The sequence below is a fragment of the Pelodiscus sinensis genome, unplaced genomic scaffold, assembly GCF_049634645.1.
Source record: "Pelodiscus sinensis isolate JC-2024 unplaced genomic scaffold, ASM4963464v1 ctg35, whole genome shotgun sequence".
Taxonomy (NCBI): domain Eukaryota; kingdom Metazoa; phylum Chordata; order Testudines; family Trionychidae; genus Pelodiscus; species Pelodiscus sinensis.
The window spans coordinates 628217-648964 of NW_027465908.1; the positions used below are offsets into that span (position 1 = coordinate 628217).

The 20748-nt window shown below is 51.4% G+C and overlaps 1 protein-coding gene and 1 long non-coding RNA gene across 5 annotated transcripts in view; one reads left to right on the top strand and one right to left on the bottom strand.

Moving 5' to 3' along the window:
• The window catches only part of LOC142824445 (uncharacterized), a 29444-nt gene extending 24120 nt beyond the window's left edge, over positions 1 to 5324 (bottom strand). Inside the window, exon 1 of the long non-coding RNA XR_012899318.1 lies at positions 4997 to 5324. This is a non-coding gene — a long non-coding RNA (uncharacterized LOC142824445). The remainder of the gene's footprint in view (positions 1 to 4996) is intronic.
• The window catches only part of LOC142824444 (neurotrimin), a 509679-nt gene that overhangs the window by 437142 nt on the left and 51789 nt on the right, over positions 1 to 20748 (top strand). The window lies entirely within an intron of this gene.

Sequence of the window (20748 nt, forward strand, 5' to 3'; positions counted from 1 at the left end):
AGCCAGCCTTCCTGGCCCAGCTGCTGCGGTTCTGCTGGGATTCCCAGGGATGGTGCCCGTTGCTGATGATTGTCTAAGGACCCGATCCTCAAAACGTTTTTCGGTTCCTCGTTTCCAGCGAGGTTAAGTACCTTTGTGGATCCAGGCCTCCGTGACTTTGGTACAGTGGAGCCTTGTCCACTGGGAACGAGTCTGAGAACCAGCCTGCACTTTCAATGCCGGTTTGAGATGGCGATGGCGAGACATTCCAGTTGCTACTCTTTTGAGGCCTGGATTTGACCGCGAGGGGCGGGGAGTGCACTGTGACTTACCCCGTACAACTGCCCCTGGTCATCCGGCAGTGTCAAAGCAACGCCCAGACTGTATAATTATAAGGAATAATTTTCCCTGCCACTGAAAGGCAGCCACCTCTGGGGTGGAAGAGGCAGCTGCAGTGCAGGGCGAGGGAGTGAAGAATTCTGTACTGAATTGGAACTGCCGGGAGAATTTGAGGAGGAAGATTGTGGCAAGGAGGGATCTAGACATCTGGGGACGAGGCAAGGCCTTTCAGTTGGCCCTCACATATAAGTCGGTGCATGCAGTCATCTCCCCTGCAAGAATGGTGATGGGAACTCGGTGTGCAAAGCGGGGAGGGAGGCCTTTTGAGGCTTGAAACCAGACTGCTTGGAAATGTGGCCGTTGGTTCTTCTCCATGCTTAGTATTGTCTCTCTCTTTTCATTCTCTCCAGCACAAGCTTGTCGTTCCCTTTCTTTCATCGCTTTCACATTCTCTCTTTCAGACTTGCACTTTCTTGTGGTCGCCTTGCCCGCGCTAGGGATGTAAGCGAGTAGTCGATTCGTTGGCTGCCTGATGAGCCTAGGCTTATCGATAGTCGAGTCGACTGTTCGCATTCCCCCTCTTGCTGCCTCTGTATCAGAAGCAGCTGGGGAGGAAGCAGGTGCCGGTGCTGGGGGGAGGAGCCGGCTTAAAAGCCTGTTCCCCCCAGCACCATCTCCGTGGTGCTGCCTGTCCCCCACATTGGGGGAACGAGGGAGGCTACATTGTGAGATTGGGGACCCCCTGCAGACAGAGGCTGCTGGACCCGACGCGAGCCAGGCTTGCACAGTCTCGGCTCACGCCGGGTCCAGAACCGCTGCGGCTCTGCAGTTTAAATGTAACAGGAGCTGGGCGGGCTGCCTGCCTTACCTCACACACTCATGCCCTCTCTCATGGGTTTTTCTTTTCCTGCCCCTGTCACATTCACGTGCTTCCTCTTTCTGATTCCCACCCCTCTTTCCTCCCGCTCTGGGTCGGCACGGGCTCCCACCCTGCCAGAGACTCTGGGACCACACTTTGACACTGCTCGGTCCCTGGCAAGGGGATGCCATAGCCCAGAAACGCCATGTGCTGTGGCTGGGACAGACTCAGGCATGTGCTTCCCCCTCTTGGTCCCTTTTCAAGCCCCCTCCTCCCCCCAAAATAGCCTCCAGGACATCGGCACAAAGGAAAGGAGAAAGGACAATCAAACGAACTTCTGAGCCCGTGCCCAGCTGTGGTGATAATTGCCCTGCGCGGGAGCTTTAACGTTCCCTTTTGCTTCCCATTCTTCGCTGAGACAGATTCCGCCGCAGTGTCCTGCACTTCAGGAGGGGAAGGAAGGAGAAAATTGTCCATTTTTCTCCCATCTTCTCTCTGTCGAGTTGAGATAATAATAGTCTTTTTCTGATCCCGTGAACTTTCCCATCTGCTTGGTAAAACAATGGCAATTCTTTTTCCTCACGGTCTCTCTCCCTTCTTGTCTTTTATTTTTATCCTCCTACGCTATAATTTAAAGCCACAGCAGTGCTGGAGCCTGTGAGAGGGTTGTTTCCCCCCTCGCTTTAATACACCGCTGTTATTTAAAATGGCCTTTCCTCTTGGAGTACCATGTTCCTCCCCCTCGCACACACCTCTGCCCACCTCGGGAGCAGTGGAGCTGGCGCCTGGCGCGACGCGGCTGCCATCAGGGGAAGGCGCGAGGCCCGGCGGGGTCTCCAGTCGGCCTGTTTTTCATTTCTTGAGAGTGTTTGCTTTGGAAGACCGGCGCGGCGACATGCCTGTCTCGCCGCTTCTCTGGGGTCTGAATGCGAGATCGAGACATGGATGGGGAAGGGGGGGAGTGGGAGAAGCGAAGGTCTGTGAACGTGGTGGGCTCTCAAAGGCCAGGCCCACAAAACGGGGAGGTGGCTATCTTCAGTAAAAGCCAGCCAGACCGGGCTCCCCGGCGTAGCTCTGCCAACGGCCCCCAGTTCCCCTGGCTAGCTCCTTCCCATCCCGGCATGCAGGTCCCCCAGTACAGCCGTGCGGGCAGCTGGTCTGGTGTTGCACTCTATCCGGACCTGCAGCCCTTACCCACCCTCTCATCACCATCCTCCAGGTCTGCTCCTCAGTGCTGGCAGCCAGCCCCAACCCTCGTCCCTTCCTTCCTCATCCCCAGGCTGCTGTCAGGGTCTGTCTACACAGCAAAGTTATTTCTAAATAACTTTCCTAGCATCTACACAAGCCAACTGCTATTTTGAAATTAATTCGAAATAGTGGAGAGTTTATTTCGAAATTGACAAACCTCATTCCATGAGGAATAGCGCCAATTTCGAAATTGCTATTTCGAAATAAGCGCTGCATAGATGCTTATTTCGAAATAGGGGGGTCCAGCCCTTTCCAGGGTGCCCTGCTGGTCGCCCTGGCCATAAGGTAACGTCTGACCTGATGCCCTGCCAGAACCAGTTCCATCTGGCCTTAAATGCGATTCAGCGTCCAATCAGTGTGGACGTGCTATTTCGAAAGAGCAAAAAGCTATTTCTAAATGCATTTTGTGTGTAGACGCGTTATTTCGAAGTGAGATATTTCAAACTAACGCTGTCGTGTAGACATACCCTCAGTGAGCAGCAATACGCCAAGCGAGCCTCCGGAAACGGAGACATCAGCAGCCATCCAGCACGTGGGGCAGGGCGAGGCCGCTGGGCTGGAAAATAGCGTGTCTGAACACATCGAGACGGGCTGAACGCGATGGAGCAGGGACGATGCTCAGCCCCTGTTTGAAGTCGGATCCTAGAATCCCAGGGCGGGCGGAGACCTCAGGAGGCATCAAGTTCGGCCCCTTGCCCAAAGCAGGACCAGCCCCGACTCCGTCGTCACTTGCTTGTCCCCACCGGAATGGAGATGAGTTCTCCACGGGGCAGAGAGAGGCGCCAGCAAGCAGCCCAGACCCCCAGAGGGCTCCGCCATGGGGCTTAGGCTGGTCGAATTCGGAGGGCAGAGAGTGATGCAGATTAGAGGGGAGGTTGCATCCCAGGAAGCTCAGAGTCGCATTAAGGTTGCCACCTTCTGCCCGTCAATTCCAGGCTGCCACATGGTACTTAAGTAGCCCCCCCTCCTCCTTTACTGCCCCCCCAGGAGTGGGCATGGAGAAGGGGGAGGCGGCATGGCGCACACATCGGTCCCCGCCGCCCCCCGAGGCACGGCGAGTCACCGCGTGGGCCCTTCATCAGGGCTTTGCCACCTCGCTTTATTTTAACACTTGTTCCCCGTCTTATGAAAAATTGGAAATTTATCTCTAATCAGCCCTTGCCTTGGCTCTCTATCAGCTCCCCCTGCTCCCTCACTTCTTCTCATTTATTTCTGACAGGCATCATGTAACAAATTCCTAATTTGACGAGCTGGATATATCCCGCAGGCGAAAGCGCAGAACCGAGATGTGCTGCTACCATTTAGTTACCGCTTCTGAATTCCCCAGCCCCTGGAGGGGGGAGTGGAATAAAAATATCCATCCCTCTGAGCAGCCTCCCCTCTGAGCAGCTGACAAAATCCTCACAGGCCTGGAAAGGGGGAAATGGCAACCCGGGCGCTGGGTGTGGAGTTCCACCCTGCGAGGAGCCTCGCGGCGCACTCAGGGCACTGCTGCAGGGAAGTTCGCAGCACGGAAGGGCTGGTTGGCACAGTCGTGCTCCCGGGAGAACGTCCCGCTGCCTCTCAAGCAAGGGGTGCTCAGTACCGTCAGCTTGCCCAGCTAAGCCAGGGTGGGCCTGGGCTAGTTTTGAGGTGCCGGGTGGGATAGCGGGGGTGACTCAGTAGGAGACGCACCAAGTCCTGAGGCAGGACCGAGTCCGTACCCCAGCATGGTCTTGCGCTACCGTGCCGAGGGGCATGATGCTTCTCACTGCAGGGTATGATGCAGGCAGGGCCGCAGAGAGGCCCCCGGGGGTTAAATGATGGAAGCGCAGAAGCGTCCTGGGCAGTACGGCTACTTCGGGGGTAGCAGTGACTGGGCGTAACACTGATTCTTCAAGCTCGTCATTGTCAGAGATGCAGGACTCCCTTAGCCGCCCTGGCCAGCCACAGGTGCTGCAGGAGCCCCAAAGTGCCTTCCAGCAGGCTCGCTGCTTGTGACCAGACTTTTCAAACAAGGCGTTGCTGGGCGCTGTTGGACAGCAGCAGCGTTCCGCCCCAGAGGGAGCTGCATTCTGCTGGGAGGAAGAGATCGCTGCCTATGGCTGGCAAGGAACTTTGTGGGCTCTCTAATGTTCAGTTGCTAGTCATGTGTGTGACTTATGTCTCCCCAGCCTCCCCTTTGCCCTTTGATTGGATTATTCATGTGCAGGGAGGCAAGGTACAGAAGCAGTGGGGGACCAGGAGTGACTCAGGCCTGCGTCTGAGGCTAGGTCCTATAGTCTCAGCCTCTGCTCTCAGGCTGGTTTCGATAACCGGGTTTGGTTCTTTAAAGGATTTGAAACCACAGACAGAGGAATGCTTCTTTTTAGGGTCAAACAAAGATTTTTTATTTTTTCTATTTACTTTATAATTAATTTTTCATTTAAATCAATTCACTATCTTTGATTCTTTTCAGACCGTGTAATATACAAATAAAAAGTAGAAAAACTGTACAGTTAAAAAAACAAGAAATAATAACTTCTTCTAAAGATATACCCTCCTGATTTACCTTTAAACAATTTATGGAGTTAACAAATATATAATACTCACGTTAAGAAAGACAGAAGCATTGCGTAGATTCAGGAGATATTCTTTTCTTTGTTTTTCCTTTTTTTTTTTTTTTTTTTTTTGGATTTTTCGTTGCAACTTACAACCGGTGTTGTTCCCCTTTCGGAGCTTATGTGCGGCAGCGAGATTTAGCTCCAGGGAGGGAGCTCTGGTTGATCAGACCTAGCTTTTTGGATTTGCAACCCATCCGCTCTTGGTTTGTTCCATCCAACCTTATATACCCTATTTCAGTATTTTGGTATCCTCCACTCGCCTGACAATTGCTGACATTCGATTTTTGTTGTCTCATTTTGCCCTTACAAAAACTTTCGTCGGCTCCATTTGGGGTAATCAGCACTTTGTTGCATACTGCTGTCTGAGTTACTTACTTCCCTAAAAGCGGGGTTATTGTTGGTTATCCAATCTTATTTTGCTTTTATTTTACATCTCCTGTATCTCACAATGCTGCCTTTCCTTTACACTTACAATTAAACTGGTGCTCATTTGACATATTCTGGGTAGGCCTCAATACCTTCCTCTCACAGCCGGGTCGCCTGCTCCTCCCTTTGCCGACTCACGGAGCCTGCTCACAAAGTGCATTGTGACTAAATAAAGCCGACAGCCCAGGACTCCTAGAGCTAAGCACTTTTGAAAGACACCATGTGCTGCTCCCTCGGCTTCCAGCCACGAACTGTCTTCCTCTCCCCCATCTTTCACCATCCCCCCTCTTTTCCTCTCTCTCTCCTCTTCTCCTTTAATTCATTCTCTTTTCCTTCCTCCTCCCCTCCCTGTCTGCCCTGTCTCCATCCCTCCCTTGCAGAGTCTCTTGCTCTCCCTCCCTAAGCCCCTGAAGAGATTTCCGTTGGCTGTAATTACCAGTCACTTAAAGGTTTAAGGAAGGTCTATTAAATATTCCACGTTGCCTGTGCACTATATTCTAGGCCTGTCCAGCATCCTTGGCCCTCTGCGCTGGTCTCCAGTCTGAAACCTGGAGTCTTGTTTGCAGACACAATATCCCACAGCTGAGAAAGGTTTCACACCCACCTGGCGCTGGGAATTTGAGCTTGTGTTTGGCGGCCGGAAGGACACTCACAAGGAGTTGGAAGTTTCTCACGTCCTTGTACGGCTGGATTCAGCCAAAGCTCGGTGCTTCAGGGGGAAGGGAGCTTTCTCCAGTGCCACTTGCTTCCATCCTGGGGATATTTTTTTTTTAATTCACCTAAAATGCAGGTTTGACGGAGCTTCGCAGGGCCCAGGCATGTGGCGAGTCAGAGGGAAAGCGCTTAGGGAAAAGCTCAGAGTTCAAACATCTCATGAGTCTAACCGACCCCCACCCCAAATTGTAGCTGTTCATAAAATCAGCCCCAAGCCCCTGGAATGTTTTCTGGTCTGTCTGGCTGAGGGGGGTTGGCTTGGAGATTGCAAATGGAAGAACCGTAGAATCCTCGGGTTGGAAGAGACCTCAGGAGTCATCGAATCCAGCCCCTGCCCAAGGCAGGACCAACCCAATTCAATCATCCCAGCAGGGCTACGCCCAGCTGGGACTTAAAAACCTCCAGAGATGGAGATTCCACCCCCTCCCTAGGGAACCCATCCCAGCGCTTCCCCACCCGCCTAGGGAAATAGTTTTGCCTAATCTCCAACCTAGACCTCCCCACTGCACCTTGAGCCCATTGCTCCTCGTTCCATCATCTGCCACCCGTCCATTTGCTGAGTTTTATTCCACACATGCGCGAGGCCGGTGCGCCTCAGCCCTTGACTGCCTGATAAGAGCCCCCGTCCCCGCTGGCCCAGGCTTCCCTCTCTCTGCAGCCGCCCCCTCCGCTGCTCTATTCCAGCCCTCTCACCTCAGCCAGTGCATGTCACCCCACCCAGGCGCCAGACGGGTCAGGGCACGGGGCGCGGAGGCTGGGATACGTTCTCCCTCCTGGGCAATTACGTAGCGCTCATTGCCACGCGCCGGGAATCTCCCGCCAAGGCTAGGCCCCACGCACCCAAGCTAGTTTGATTCCCCAAAGCCCCCTTGCGCCCCTGGCTGCAGGGGATCCCGGCGGCGTGGCGTGGCATGGCGTGGCGTGGCGTGGCGTGGCGTGGCGTGGCGTGGCGTGGCGTGGCAAGCGGCTGTTCCTAAGCCGACTGGCGCAAGGAGGGGAAGTTGAGGGTTTAGTCTAGTGCTGGAGATCTCCCCTCCCAGCCCAGGATGCGTGTGTTTGCCTGAGCACTTGGCAGCAGGCACAGTGGTCCCTCTCCAGCCACGTCCTAGCACTAAACATTTGCCACCGAACCCCATCTGCAGACGCCCCCCTCTGCCGGCACGGGCCCCCGCCTGCCTGGCTTGCCCGAGACGCTCACCGGCAAAGGCTGCGAGCCAGGCAACCGGACAAATTAAATCAAAAGGCGCAGCTTCGGCACCCAGGGGGGAAATGCACCTCGGCTTTGACTTATTGCACGGCACACGCTTACAAGAGAGAAGCAGCGGCTTTTGTCACTGCGAGGGGCCATGAAAAATGGATTAGGGCCGCTGCCGGGAGAGGGCATGTGGGCGAATCTTTCATTTCGGCGACGCTGTCCTCTCTCACCTTGCAGGCAGCCGAGAACAGAAAAAAGGGCAGTGATGCCGGGGGTGGGGAGGGGAGCAAGAAAGCAAAAAAAGCGAAGGAAAGAAAAACAAACAAGGAACCTTCTGCTGGCAGAAGTCTAGCCGCGGTCTGGCTTTCTCCCCTCGCGCCAGGAGAGAGAGAAGGGAGGGTTTGGAGTCGCCCAGCGAGGCACGGGAGCGAACATCACTACGGCGCCATGCTGCTTTTCATCAGCGGTGCCTCTTGAAGAGCATGCGGCAGGGTGGGGTCGGTCAGGTCGCAGCGCTCCGCAGGAATCCCGCTCTTGGTTGCCGCAGGCGAGTTCACGTTGCCAGTGAACCGGAGCGACTCAGTGGGAAAGTTCCTCCCGGATCACGGCCTTGGGCCTGGAGCTGTAGAAGACCCACCGTGCCCCGCACGCGCCAGCAGCGGGGACGTCAGCAGAATGACGGGATGCTGCTTGCAGGAGCCAGCACCCACCTTGGGCAGCTCCTCTGCTGTGGCTGTGCCGCCCTCAGCCCTGCCCGCTGGAGCAGGCACCAGGCTGCCCCTGGTCGTGCTGGTGAGAGCAAGCGGCTTGCACGCTCCTAGCCGGGCAACACACACCACGGCCTGCGAGGGAGGAGCAAACTGGGCGCTGGCATCTGCCCGGTATGCTGCTGCTTCCACCGCTTGGTAACTGCGGCGGGGGTATAAATTGTGCGCGCTGGGCTCTGCCGAGGAACCAGTACCCCTCTTGTGAGATCAGCCCTTTCTGCTTCGGGTGCACTCTGTGCCTTGATTTCCATTTGCTAGCCCGCTTTCTGAAGCCCACCAAAGTTGTATGGTTTGGTGGTATTCCCTCCATAACGTGGCTGAGGATAGCAATGAAACTTAACCAAACAAAACCACCTCAGCTCGTTTAGTGGGGAAGGATGCCACTTTTCACCGGAGTGCTGGCACCCACCCAGCAAAGTAAAATGATTGAAACTAAAGTCATTGTGCTGTGGGGGGGTGCAGGAGGGACCACTACTTTCACATCAGCACAGGGATAGTCACAGACGGTCGCTCAGATAATTTAACTTGATTCTCTGTTGCCGTGTTCTTTGTCGTATTATGAGGGGGTACTTGATATCATTTATAACACTCTGATACAGTCATCTGCAGGGCAGAGTCAACCTGTGGAACTCCTTGCCAGAGGATGTTCTGAAGGTCAAGTCTATAACAGGGTTCAAAAAAGAGCTAGATAAATTCATGCAGGATGGGCAGGGAGGGTGTCCCTACCCTCTGTTTGCCAGAAGCTGGTAATGAGTGACAGATGGATCACTTCATGAGTCCCTGTTCTGTTCGCTCCCTCTGGGGCCCCTGATATTGGCCACTGTCGGCAGACAGGACACTGGGCTGGACGGACCGATGGACTGACCCAGTGTGGCCGTTCGGATCTGTGAGTTCTCATGTGAGACCCTCGTGTTCCTCTGGTTCCTACATGAACCGTAACGTTGCGTGGATCAGCCAAAGTGCGGTCCAGGCAGAGGCTGCTGGGGCAGATGGCCTCGCTCTTCCTGTGATGTCTTAAGCACTAGGAAAAGATCCCATCTGCTGCTTGTGCAAAACGAAGAAGCTTTCACACCACCTCCCCTGTGCTGGGTATCAGCAGACCAGATCTCATGCTGGGCACAGATGAGGAGCAGGGCCGGTAGATCCTAGAACCCCAGGGCCGGCAGAGACCTCAGGGGTCACCGAGTCCAGCCCCCTGCCCAAAGCAGGACCAGCCCTAAATGCAGCAGGTCTGCAGGCTGATAAGGAAGCTGAGTGGCTCAGTGGATGCTGTTAAGAAAAGCAGCCCCTGACGTGGGTCTGCATGGGCCTGGGCCACACCATTCGGCTCCACCCTTTCCTGGAGGTCTTTACATTTGATTTTGAACAGGGGTTGCTTTGGCCCGGTGGGGAGTCAGGCTGCCGGGGTGAGCTGCACACGCCTCCACCAAGGTGTGGGGAGCTCGGAACAGCTGCCTCCTCGTCAGAATGCGGACGGGGGGTCCGGACTGTGAGGCCTCGCTGGGGTGGATGCTAAGTCGTGTTCACATGGCTCATTGCTGGTTCAGTCCCTCCTGTCTAGCTGGCTGCAACTGACTCCAAAACAGCTGGCAGTGCTCACAGTAACAACCCCCTGGCCTGCTGCCCCTCGTCTCTGTGCTGCTGGCGTGCTCCTGGCCTGCTCCCCCCTCCAAACAGCGCTTTCCCCACCACACGCTCGCTTCCTCTCGCTCCTGTCCGCATTTCGCTATGCTGGCTACCCTGCTGCATCGGGCGTGTGGCTGCCCCAGCTGTTCCCCCAGAGGCTCAGTCTCAGTCTCATATATTCTGGACGCCGGCCTTTTCGGAGGCTTTCCTGTCTCTTCCCTGTGCTCCGAGAATACTGTCTGGATTTGCCGCCTCCTCTGCTCCATCCACCCTGGCCATAAAAGGGATCATCCTTGAGGCAGTTACTTTGCTTGGGTGTTAAGGAGGCTCATTCAAAGATGGTCACTCCGCTGGGCTTTGAATATCTGTTTACGCCGTCTCTCCTGGGAGATTCAGACGGTTCAGTCGGTAGGGTTGCTTACCTGAGACGGGATGTTTTTTAGACTAAAAACCCTGCAGTAAAAACTGGTCTCCTTAAGCCGCAAGAGTGTTCTTGTGTGAATGTTAGTAAATTTATCAACTAAGTCGGGTGAGGTTGGCATTTAGGGGGCGACATGGCCTAGAGGAATGTACACTGGAATGGGCATTCAAAGCAATTGAGTTCTGATGCAGAGCTTACCACCAACTCACCCTGTGCCTCAGTTTCCCCAAATGTGAAATGGGGATTGCATTTCTCTACTTCACGGGGGTGTTCTGGGGATTAATTAGTTAACCTTTGTACAGCACTACACACATATTAAAGGTTTTTATTTCCATATATTAACATATGAACTCTGGTGAGCTTCACCGAGGTCTGAGTTTTCTTCCTGAGCATTTTACCTAACTCATCTATCACAGACCCCTGTTCTGCATGTTTGGTGCATTACCCCTAGTGACTGGTCCACAGAAGACATGAGTCTACTACAGCTACCAGCCAGAGGAGTTGCCCCTTGTGCTCACTTAGCAGAAGCTCATCTTTGTTAGCTGGTTTTTGTGAGGTTTGATCCTCAGGGGTATTTCCACTAACGTATGTCCACAGTAGCCATGGTAAGAGGAGGAAGAGAGATGAATGGGAACTGGTTTCTCCTCCCTCAAACAATTTTCCTGTTGTGCATTGGGATTAATCCGGGGCCTTTTGATGTGGTTTGTGAAAAATGACATTGAAAGAGAGACTCCGCCCCAGACTAGCCCGGCAAGGGGGGGTGTGCACTTGGAATACATCCGCTGTAGGTTCAGGTACCCAAATCTTTTCCTGCATCCCAAGTGACTTTCCCAACTGCCTGCTGATTGGCTGTTCCAGGCTGAGGCTCTCCTAGGGTACATCTACACTGCAACGTGTCTCCACAGCAAGCCCGTTATTTCGGGCTCGCTATTCCGACGTTCCTGTAAACCTCATTCCACAAGGAGTTAGGGACATTTCAAAATAGTGCTTTATTTCAAAATTTGGCACTGTGTGGACAGCACCAAATGATGAAATAAGCTCTTTCAAAATAGCATCGAAATAAGATACGCAGTTCACGTAGCTCGAGTTACAGTGTAGATACACCCCTCGTGTAGCAGCCTTCAACTTCCTGAAGGGAGGTTCCAAAGAGGATGGAGAGAGGCTGTTCTCAGTAGTGACAGATGGCAGAACAAGGAGCAATGGGCTCAAGTTGTGGTGGGAGAGGTCCAAGTTGGATATTAGGAAAAACTATTTCACTAGGAGGGTGGTGAAGCACTGGAATGGGTTCCCTAGGGAAGCAGTGGAGTCTCCATCCCTAGAGGTGTTTAAGTCTCGGCTTGACAAGGCCCTGGCCGGGTTGATTTAGTTGGGATTGGTCCTGCCTAGAGCAGGGGGCTGGACTTGACCTTCTGAGGTCTCTTCCATCTCTATGGTTCTATGATTCCATGATTCTAGTCCCTCGGAGTAGAGCTGCGCACTGTGTGGAAATACAGTGTCCCTGGAACGGGGGTTTGACCTTCTCTCTCCCACATTCTTAGGTGGGCGCCTTAGCTGCTAGCCTGCAGGCAGTTTTTTCGTGGAGATGACCGCGTGTCTGTCTGCGGCTCAGGAGCCAACATTGCCAACCACAAAAAGGTTTTGCCAAAAAAAATGGAACGCCCTTGGGAACAGTGCAGCTGGAGTGGCCATTGCTGTACGTGCAGGAAACGGATTCTCCATCTGTGCAAGTTCTGTGGCCGGGGGTCTCTCTGGTGGGTGTCATTCTAACTATACAAGGGGTGCTAATTAAGGACAGAGCTGAGTCCACCACCCAACGACAAAAAACTCCAAGCATTGATCCATGAATTGTGGGTATCTGTGGGGCTTCCAAAGCTAATGCTAACACAGCCTAGAGGAGGACTGGAAGCTGGTAGGCAGAGTGGGAAGAAGACTGTGGACCAGCAAAAATGAAAAGCATCCCCAACTAGCCCTCAGTCACTCTGGGATCCACAGCTTTTCGCTGCCTTTTAAGCGTGAAGGTTTGAGCCCAGAAGGCCGGGGAGACACACTAGCAAATGCGAGGCTTGTACCTCATTGTCTGGAGAAGAGATGGCTGCAGGCTTGCGGGGAATAGGAGCTGCCACTCAGCCAGGTTTAATAGAACAGATGGCAGATAGATTTCAATAAGAGAAAGGCGCATAAATATTGTTAGCGGAGAAGGGAGGAAAAGCAAAAAAGATCTTGTTTGAGTAGTGGCAGCAGGAATCTTTCAAGGGCTTTTTAAGTTAAAAACTCCTCACAATGGACTTATAATGGGTGTCTTCGCTTAGCTGCATTTCAGAGAGCTGGCGAGGACAATGAGCCAAGCTGACCCACTGGGGCAGCGTTCAAGTGGCTTTGGCACACAGTGGGTCTCACCCACACAGCAGGGGAGGGCCGGCCCTTGCAGCCCCAGGATGATAAAATAAATAGAAAAGAGTGACAGGAGGCGTCAGAGCATTCCTTGGTGTCTGTCTCATGCAGTCAGTGATTGCACTGTGAGACAGCGTGGCCTAGTGTATAGGGCCCTACAGTGTGACGTCAGCCAGTTGGATGCTAATTCTAGTTGTGCTTCGGTCTTCTGGGGTGAGTGTGCCCCTCCCCTGCCGGGCCTCAGTTTCCCCATCTGTGGAAGGAGAGCACCGTGAGCTCCATTTTAATGTGGCATATGTTAAGCACTACAAACTCCACCCTCCGTTGCCAGGATGCATCTCCCGTGGCAAGCAGCACAAATCAGACTCGTGTACTTGAGAGCAGAAGTGGGCCCCAGTCAAAGTAGCAGTAAGTATCAGAAGGCAGGTAACGGACGGTTGCAAAGGAAGAAGTCTAAGAGGATTGTCCCTGCGGCGAGAGGACTGAACTTCTGAACTCCTTCATGGAACAACGTGAGGTGTGGTGCATCGCCACAATGCACGCTGCGTGAAGAACAATGGAGTGGCCGTAACAGCCCGAGTGCCACACGAGAACCACGTGATGTGTCACGATACCTAAAATGCAACTCTGTGCAGAGGAGTTAGTGTTGTGCTAGGCGCTGTACAACCGGAGCACAAAGAGTCCCTGCCCCAAAGAACTTACATAATCTAGGGAGTCTAACAACATGGGGAGCTCCTCAGTGGCGGCTCTGAGATTAGCTAGCCAGCGCACGCAAAGCGATGTGCTTTGGTGATCAATCCTATGTTCTAGGAATGGCCACTCACAACTCGCAAAGTTCTGTCCCAACATGCTCTGGGCTCGTTATATAGCCCGGAAGGAAATCATTGCAGGCTTCTGCCGATCCACAGTCCAGCTCAGGACGCTGGATGGGGCTTCTCCAGCCGGTTTCAGAAGGAGCTCGGATGACCTCACAGTACTTTTCTTGCCAACTCTTCCAAAGAAAAGACAAAGACTCAAATGCCCCTGGAGTTGCACCTGGAGCTGGCACGGGAGAGAGAGGAGCAGTTAATCTGACCAAGGATAAAGAGAAACTACTGCTCTGAGATCCCCCAGTACCTTGCAACGAGACAGGCCTCCACGCCCCCGTTACATCTGCCTTTGGCTCTCATGGGCCACTTGCCATGCAGTAGCGTTCACTGACCACCCTCATCCTGTCCTGCCCAGCTGAGAGCAAGCAACACCCGCCAGGACCAGAAGCAAGATTGGTCCTGAAAGTTCTGCCGAATCCAATTTAATTAACTGTATGAGCGGCGGCGTGGTTGAGTGGGGGGGAGGGAGAGAAAAGCAGGGAAGCATCATTGTTTCCAGGCAGCCAAGCGAGGAGCCATGATTGGCAGAAACCGCACAAAAGCATTTGGGATAAGCAGTGAATATCAAATGCCTTGTGTTTCTGAAAATTAATCTTCAAATCCTTCCCCCTATCCCTACCCTGCTCCTTAAGTATCTCTCCAGAGGATGAGAATGAGAGGGGGAATTTGGAAATATTATGGTTAAGCTAGTCACTGGACTTAAGTTATAATACTGGCAACTTTAAATCCAGCCTGCTACCATGGAGACACATTGTATTTTCGTGAGTTACTGCCGGATGCGGTGTGATATCTGGTGATAACTGACTGAGTGCTAAATCTGTCAGGCTCTGGAGGAACTGCATGTGTGAAATGTTTCTCAGTTGATATTAGAAATGGGACAAAGGCAGGACCTCAGATCTAAAGATCCATGAAATTTGTAATTCTCGGAAAGACAAAAGGCTCGCTACATTCACTGAAACTGGGGTGGATTTCAGCAGGGCCTTCGCATTCTCGAAATGCCAAAACCTGGCTTATTGCTTCTGCTCCGCAGTAAAAGCTGAGCCTATCTCCCTGCTCGGATGATATTGTTCATGACAGAGGTATATTGTGACACAGTGAAGGATTTCAGACTTTCCTTATTGTTTGCTCTGAAAGATCAAGACGTGCAGCTGGAAATACGCACATAGCAGTGGGTCAGAGCATGATCAGTTGCAAAGTTCAGGTGTCTAATCAGACATTCAGATGTACCACAGTGATGAGAATTGTACTGAAACCTGCATATGCTGGCCATATAGACAGATAACGAGAACTCTATAGGCTTTCTAGTGAAATCATATTCATGAAGACATGTAAGAACATGTTACTTGACATGAAATCATAAAAATGACATGTTTGAAGAGTAAGCTGTCAAATTTTGGTTAAAACAGGTTTTTTCTTTGCTCTGTCTTATGAGATTAAAATATTTTAAAAACAAATTACTTTCTGTGTATTTTAAAAATGTTGATGACTCTAGTTATTGTTTTTTTAAATTATTTTCCTTCATTCTTTCTCCAGCAGTTTAATTCCTTTTTCATAGTTCTGCTTCAGATTTTGGAAGCTGAAATACAAAAATGCTGGGCTAATGCTGGAGAACCAAGAAGTGAAACTGATATTAAACATGATTGAAACTGACCAGTTTAGTTTCATTGTCTAAACTTAAGTGAAAAAAAAAGTAAATAGAAAAAAATAGTGAAAAATAACTGATTTTAAATGTCGAGTATCAGAGGGGTAGCCGTGTTAGTCTGAATCTGCAAAAGCGGCGAGGAGTCTGTGGCACCTTACAGACTAACCGAAGTGTTGTAGCATGAGCTTTCGTGGGCAAAGACCTACTTCGTCAGATGCATTCTCCAACACTTCAGTTAGTCTATTAGGGTGTGTCTAGACTACCGAGTTTTGTCGACAAGAGTGGAGTTTTGTCGACAAAACTATACCAGCGTCTACACTACTGCTGAGTTCTGTCGACATAACGTTGACAGAACTCAGCAGTTTTGTTGACGCTGGTATACCTCATTTTACGAGGCATAACACCTTCTGTTGACAGAGTTCTGTCGACAGAAGGTGTTATTGCCTGTAGGGTTGCGTCCAGACTACGGGGTTCTGTCGACAAAGCAGCTTGCTTTGTCGACAGAACTCAATGTGTCTGGACGCTCTTTGTCGACGGAAGTTTTGTCGACAGATACTGTCGACAAAACTTCCGTCGACAAATCCCGGTAGTCTAGACGTACCCTAAGGTGCCTCAGGACTCCTCGCCGATTTTAAATGGTTCTTTTTAACATTATTTAAAAGATGTTAATTGTATGACCGAATTCGTAAGGATTTTTTCAAGTTGTTCAGTGAAAACTATCAATGCATCAAAAACAAAAATGTTCACAAAGCAGGGCCAGATTCAACATTTTTCCAGCTTGAAAAAATGTCGAGAAAACATGTCTGGAAATTGTCAAAATGTTTCATTTTGGTATTTTGAAACAAAAAAATTCAGTTTTTCAGTTCAAAATGGGTTTTCATTTGGAAATTTAAGCTAGTTATTGTTTTGTTTTACTAAGGTTAATAGATAGAAACAGTTGTATTACAGTTAAATAGAAACAGTTCAAAGTGATCAAAATGAAATGTTTAGATTGACCCAAAGCCAATAAAAATGTTTTGTTTTTATTTATTTTTTTAGGTTCTAAATATATTTGAGATTTTGACTTTTTTGTCCAGATTTGAGATAGGAGAACAATTTTGAACTTTGTAAATATCTGTGAGATGGGAAAACTGGTTTTGGCTCACTGCTATTAGCACAAAGGTCTAAGTAGATCTTGCTTTGCCATTTCACTACACCCTCTCTACTCCTGCATTTCAATGCAGAAAGAGTTCAGCATGCTACTGAATCAGTAGATAATAATATCCGAGCACCAACAGAGCTACAACTCTGCTGCAAACTGAATGGGGATTGCATTTTGTACTGGTGTAAATGACCTCAGGGCTGAACAGGGGTGAATCGGGCCCTGTGTGTTTAAGATTAATTATTGATATCATTGTTTATTTTATTTACTATACACATTTATAATGGAGCCATCACAATAGCGTCTAAGTGCCATTTCAAATATATGACTCTTAGGTTTAGAGTGTCACCTTAAGCCACAAATTCCTGAAACGTTAATTTTTATTGCCAGAAGTAACCATAAATTGATAGTTCTGGAACACTGTAGGGATTGTAATTAACTAGTTACTATTTCACCTCCAAAAGAAGCAATGTTTCATGTGCCTCACTTTTACTTATCTAGAATCAGTTGCCGTCAACATCTGCTGAAGTCAGTATAAAGATTTATAGACCTTAGGGGTAAATATTGACCAATGGGTAGGCTGGCTTAATGTTCACCTTGAAGGACAATAAATTGTGCTATTGATTGAAGCTAGCTGTCAATATTTCTATTGTGGCAAACATTTTAATAAAATTATCCCCATAAAATATTCTCATTTTCAAGCAGATCCACAGCTTTTCTGATTTCTGAGCTAGATAAAATAACGGAATCGCTTGGCCGAGGCGTGGCGGCAATGAAGTTGTGGGGTCAGGGCTCCGCATGGTTCTATGCTCAACTCAACCGCTGATACCATCTGACAGGCATGTCAGTTCGATGCTCTGTGCCTCAGTTTCCCCTTTTATAAAACTGGAACAATGTGATTGACTTTCTGTGGGGCAGGGGTAAAATGGAAAGAATCCGTTAATTGAGGCTCGTAGAATGCTTGAGATCTTAAGCTAAAAGGGGCTGTGCTGTTATCTGATGATATTGCAGCGGGACTATGGGTCCCCAGCGTCCACCAGGGCCCTGTCATGTGAGTGCTAGCACACAGCAGGAGTCAATCCGAGTAGACAAGGTAGATCAAGGGCGGAAAGGGAAAGAGATGCTCAGAGGGATGAAATGACTTACCCAAGGTCACACATCTGGTTAGTGGGTTTTTCTTCTCTTTTGGAAAGAGACAAGGAATCTCCATCATGCTGACTCTTGTGTCCTACGTGTGTGTCTGTAATGTCATAGGCACACGCCGTGCACTGCGTGGGGGAGTACAGTCCCATGCTCCCCACACATTGAGCAGAGGAAGCACCAACGGGAGGAATGGGAATACCGAGCTAACACAGGAAGGGTAAAACCGGGAAGCACTTAGATGAGCTATTTATGTTCACGGGTTGTGCCATGTGCACGAGAAGTTGGACTGGTGATCAGGTGCCATGTTGCGGACTCTGGCATCTGCAGTGGGGTGAGAAATGACGGCTGCCCTTAAAAGGGCTCTGGGGGCCACGAGCATGAAAGGCACTGTAAAAGTGGCATGAATTCACAGCCAGGTTAGATTCTTACAAGGCCTCTAGATGGAAGAGAAGGATCTTTGTGTAATTTAAGTGCTGCATTCCAGGTCTTGGTGCAACTGACAATTCTTCCACAGTCTCCCTGCGTAACCTTGGTCAAGTCATTTAATCTCCCAGCTGCTCAGCTCCACAGAAATTTAAAAGGAAAGTTCCTTTCTCCCGCACTCTGTCTGTGTGGTCCGGTCCATTCAGAGTGTAAGCCATCTGGGGTAGGGAACGTCTTTTCTTCTGTAACTACAACACCTCCCATAATAGAAGACTCATCTGGACTGTGACCTTTAGGATCTAGAGTAAAGCACATCAATACAAATAGAAGCCCAGAATCCCTTAGCGGTACAGTGCTCTCTCTCAGTACCAGGAGATAGGGTGGAGGGAGCAGTATGATGTGGGAGAACGTTTTTCGTGGCCTCCTGAAGACACAGAAGCACAGGGCGACTTGCACTGGGACAGGCTTCTTTTCCATTCCTTAAGGGACACATGGCCATGTGCGGTCAAGGGAAGTTGGAAGGCAAATCCCAGGGACCTGAACGGGGCAGTGAGCCAAGTGAGGCTGACACGTCATTAGACGGGGGACACGATCTTGTCAGTTACTATCATGCTACAGCCCGAATGAAAACAGTAGATGGAGGGAGACAATGAGAAGGCGGCTGGAGGGGGGGGGGGGGATAAAAGTGCTTTCTCTGTATGGGTTTCACCTCCTCCTCGGCGGCCCCTGATCAAATGGAGGCCCCCTTCCTTCCTTGGATCTTTGCGCGTCCCCTTCGTCCTAGATCCCAGCTCCTTCCTTCCCCTTCTCGCTGCCAGGCTGCCGGCACATAAGTCGTCTCCTTCCCTCTGCCCCCACCCCAGGCTCTGACAGACGAGCCAGGGTCCTTGCAATGCGAGGCACCATCCGCCGGCTTGTAGATGGCAATCTCTCTAATGTACCCGCTGCGGCTTATCTCTGCCGCGCCACGGGAGAGACAGCGCGCTGTTATTTATACCTTTCTGTTCCGGGCTCATCTCTGGCGTCCTTCTCCTCTGTCTCCAGAGAGGACATGGGGACCAGCATGACACACCGAGGCTGTTCACAAGCGCGGCTGGGCTTCCGGAGCAGTGTTAATAGCACAGGCCTTGTGTGACTCAGGAGCTCTCTCCCATCCCTTTTCCAGACCCTAGGGTCTTCCCTTCCCCCGGCTCTTTGATTGTTTCCTGCCCCCATTTCCCTTCTGCGCCCCTGGTTTGGCTCCTGGCGCTCGTGTTTGATGGAGCGACTCAGGGCCAGATCTGGGGGAAGAGGAAATGGAGCTTGCAATGGCCCCATCCTCCATGTCGCTTCCAGGTTACTTTAACTTATCGCTATCAGCCAGGATGCTCCGGCCACGCCCACTTTTTCAGGGGGCGGAGCCAGGACTAGGGTGAGGACGTGGCTGCTTCTTTCCGGGCCGCTGCTGTGGTGTTGAGGGTGAGTCTTAGAGCGGATGTAAGGGCCGGACCAACCGTCCTGTCGTTTAACAGCCGCAGCACCGATGAATCTCAGTTTGGCCCCAGGGGGCTCTTGAGCTCCTGTGCTCGGCAAAGGACTTAGCCTCCCTGCCAGACCTGCCAGCAGAGAGGGCCAGCTGGTGCCGACCGCGGTGGAGATTTGGGAGGTGGGTTCATGCCCCATTGCAGGACAGGCTGAGACCTGCCCAGCTCATTTCAGCCACCCCCCAACCAGCTGATAAGTGGCAAGCACATATGGCCCCTATTGCCTGTTATCTGTCCTGTCCCTGCCTCTCCCCTTCATCCTCCACCCTTCTCCAGCACCCTTATGACCTCTCATTCCTGGCTGTCAGCGTCAGGCAGTCTGTGTGTGATGCTACCGACTACCTGCAGAGAACGCCGCCCCTCACCCCAAGCCCGGGGGGAGCAGCGAGGGGTGACGTCTCAGACACACCTCATTCCCCGTCCTTTGCAGATGCCCTTGGGTATGTCTACACTACCCTCCTAATTCGAAATAGGAGGGTAATGTAGTCATACCGCAATTGCAAATGAAGCCCGGGATTTGAATTTCCCGGGCTTCATTTGCATAAAGCCGGCCGGCGCCATTTTTAAATGCCGGCAGTTCGAACCCCGTGCCGCGCGGCTACACGCGGCACGGAGTAGCTAGTTCGGATTAGGCTTCCTAATCCGAACTAGCTGTACTCCTCATTCCGCGCTATATGTAGCTGCAGGTAGCACGGAGGCAGCCCTGTCCTCTCTGTGCATCTCTTCATAGAGCGGTGATTCCCAGTACAGGGTCGCAGCCGGAGCTCCCTGCGGGAAGTGGGGGAGCCCCCCGGCAGCTGTGTGGGGTGCTCCCCGGGGGGGGCAGGGACTCTGAAAAGATATAATTATTGGATTTCAGGTACAGATGACTTTTCCCCAACTGAGTCACAAGAAAAAAAGTTTGAAACTCCCTGTTACAGAGCATTCCCTGTGAACACAGGCCACCCCTCTCGGTAGGGTCGTCTGGGTACACTCCAGTCATCCCCAGCATGGTTCAGCCTTGCTGTATAGACAGAAGCAAGTTGTGCTTTCCCACGGTTCAGGATCCTGCTGCTGCCTTGCTCGGGGGACAGGTCCAGCGGTGGTTTGGTTCCTTCCACTCTATAAGGTGTGTTTGATTGAAGTTGTACCCCGCTTCCCCTGAAGGCTTGTTCCCCCAGCTCAGACAGGGCCCAGTCGAGTACAGGTAGGCAGTGTGGACATTCAGCTATGCCGGAGGAAAGGGTGGCATTTTGGTTAAGAAATAAGGCAAGGACACTGGAGCACTTGGGGCTGTGCCTGGCTCTGCCACTCACTTACTCTATCACCTTTGATGGATCACTTAATCTCCACCTCAGCCCCCCCCCCCCCATTTTTAAAATAGCGACACTACTTCTCTTCCTCGTAACTGGATAAATTCATTAGGCCTCAGACCCTAAGGCAATGAGCACCATAGAGAAGCAAAAATAACAACTGTGTGC